Source organism: Acromyrmex echinatior, chromosome 1 (assembly GCF_024713525.1).
Source record: "Acromyrmex echinatior isolate Ae372 chromosome 1, ASM2471352v2, whole genome shotgun sequence".
NCBI classification, from domain to species: Eukaryota; Metazoa; Arthropoda; class Insecta; order Hymenoptera; family Formicidae; genus Acromyrmex; species Acromyrmex echinatior.
The window spans coordinates 6,040,176-6,043,096 of NC_141852.1; positions in this window are offsets into that span (position 1 = coordinate 6,040,176).

Genomic DNA, 2,921 nt, shown 5'->3' on the forward strand with positions numbered 1-2,921 from the left:
GTCTCCGCGTGTACACGTTTACGTCGCGTCTCCAACAATACAGAACTTGCAGCAATACTACGTTGCAACAAATTCTATGCTGTTGGGGGATGTTTGTCGCGTAATATGCATGATTGCGGGCGAGAAGTCGGCCGGAAATGGAAGTACGCGATTCGTGGAACGATTCTGGAAGTACATCGCTTCTCTCTTTTATCTCTCCAAATGGAGAGAGCCATTTTTTTTGACGTTTTGCTTAACTTCACTTGCGTTTAGGCCGATACCTACTTGTTTTCGCAGTCCCATTCAATCTCACATCGCTTTCATACCCACTCTCTCATTCTCTCTCGATGCTCTTTCTCCCGCAACTCTCTCGTTACATTCAACGCAGCCGCGAATTACATTGTAGCTCGAATTGTCACGTGAATCTCATCAAAGAGCGAATGGAGTACAAATTACTCTTACGCGCGAGGACAAACGTTTTCTCTTTTGTGCTCAAATTTATGCCGTCGTACGTAACGAAAGAGTCAGTAGAAAATTTCCTCGTGTGTGCGTTACGCACGGGTCATCCGAGTCATCTTGGTCTGTGATAAACTCTCGGCGACTGTAGAAAAATAAATTGCTACCGTATCGACGATGTTCGGTTTTTTTTTTCTTGCGTTTTTATACGCACACATTTATAATTCCTAGTGCTTTTATATTTTCATTTTGTCAAGTACCGCCGTTATATAGACATAATATAATAGATATATATACTGTCTCCGATGTACGTATATCTCGTGTGCTCTCTACAGATGACGTGTGTATCCGGGAGAGAATACAGTTCTTTAATATATATTCCTAAAAAGACATCGCCCGCGCTTAGATCGTTGATTTGCAATGGAATAAACGATAATAAAATTATATGTCGAAACGTCACTGATAACCGGAAATGGTGACGCGAGAACAGACACTTCGTGCCTCTGCCAACATCTTTTTCGTTCGCTTCCTGAAAATTCTCTTCATTTCCTCGTATGTCGGCGACGAAATCGTAGCTCGAAAGTTTTATTTCGAGTTATATGTAGATCAGACACGGAAACTGAATTATCTCGAGCTATGAGTAATAATTCTTTATTATTGCTCGTACCAAGAAAAGTTCTGATACCGAATTCATGACACGGGGTTCAAAAATTGTTTCTCGCAGTTTTCGCGTCTGATCAATGCACGTCTTGGAGAAAGAAGTTTAGCTCTAGAATATAATGAAGAATTCGATCGCTTGTACTACATTATATTAGTAAACATTAAAAGCTGCTTTATGTAAAGTGAATAGTATAATATAATCAAGTTTGATACTGAAATAATATATATTCTGTTAAATATATATATATATATATATATATAAAACAGAACATATGTCAATATTATTATTGGATAATTAATTATTTAAAATATTTATGTTTTTATATTTAATTTTTACTAATTTTATGTCAGAAAATTTGTGTTAATTTAACACAAGATAAATATGTTAGACAGTAATACAAACATTATATAAAAAAATTTATACAAAAAATGTAACACTAATTGTAATTTGTAAGCAAATCATGGAAGTGTATTTTTTCTATAAAATTAACATTTGATATTTTAAATTAATACGTATTTTATTCATTTATCTTAAAATTTAAAATATATTTTTGTTATTTTTGCTCATTACTCATAAATTGTGTCACTTTGATACCAAGAAATGTTGAATACTTTAACATAAAATATTCAAATAACATAATCACATTATGTTAACACTTGGTGTATCAAAAAGTTAACACAACATCTTAACAAGGATTTGAACCTGGTTTTAATATAATTACAAAATGTCTTGCATAACATAAATACAAGATATTTGTGTAGCAGCTTTTAGTATACACGAATCTAATGTAATGCAAGTAACCAAATTCGCTATTAATACCACACACGAAGTGAATTACCACTACGTTAGTAGTTATTCAGATTCTCTCGAAACGGCGTTCTATCTGTATCATTATATTACACCTCTGTTAACGATATTACATCTGTGTTCTTCTCCCTATACGGATCTATTGCTATTTACACGGCGACATCAAAATATCATTTCACTTGCGTTTTCAAACCTGCGTGTTTTCTAAATCTATTACTTGATTTTTTTATTTCGAATATACCCTGTACGAGTTCAATGCACCCTCACCGTTCATAAAACACGTGCGCACGCCCCCGTGTGTACATACATGCGTACGTGCGTGCGTGCATGCGTGTGCGCTTGCGAACGTGTGACAATGAATAGTCGGCGGCAGCTATGTGCAAACTTCTCCCATCGTGATAATCAATGATGGATGATGGATGATGGATGATGACGACGTGTGATGATACTTGCGGACAGTCGTGAACGATTCCGCTCCTCTCTAATTCCTCCTCGTCCTTCTTCTGTGCGTGCCATCTCTCTCTCTCTCTCTCTCTCTCTCTCTCTCTCTCTCTCTCTCTCTCTCTCTCTCTCTCTCTCTCTCTCTCTCTCTCTCTCTCTCTCTCTCTCTCTCTCTCTCTCTCTCTCTCTCTCTCTCTCTCTCTCTCTCTCTCTCTCTCTCTCTCTCTCCTGTCTCTCTCTCTCTCTCTCTCTCTCTCTCTCTCTCTCTCTCTCTCTCTCTCTCTCTCTCTCTCTCTCTCTCTCTCTCTCTCTCTCTCCTCTCTCTCTCCTCTCTCTCTCTCTCTCTCTCTCTCTCTCTCTCTCTCTCTCTCTCTCTCTCTCTCTCTCTCTCTCTCTCTCTCTCTCTCTCTCTCTCTCTCTCTCTCTCTCTCTCTCTCTCTCTCTCTCTCTCTCTCTCTCTCTCTCTCTCTCTCTCTCTCTCTCTCTCTCTCTCTCTCTCTCTCTCTCTCTCTCTCTCTCTCTCTCTCTCTCTCTCTCTCTCTCTCTCTCTCTCTCTCTCTCTCTCTCTCTCTCTCTC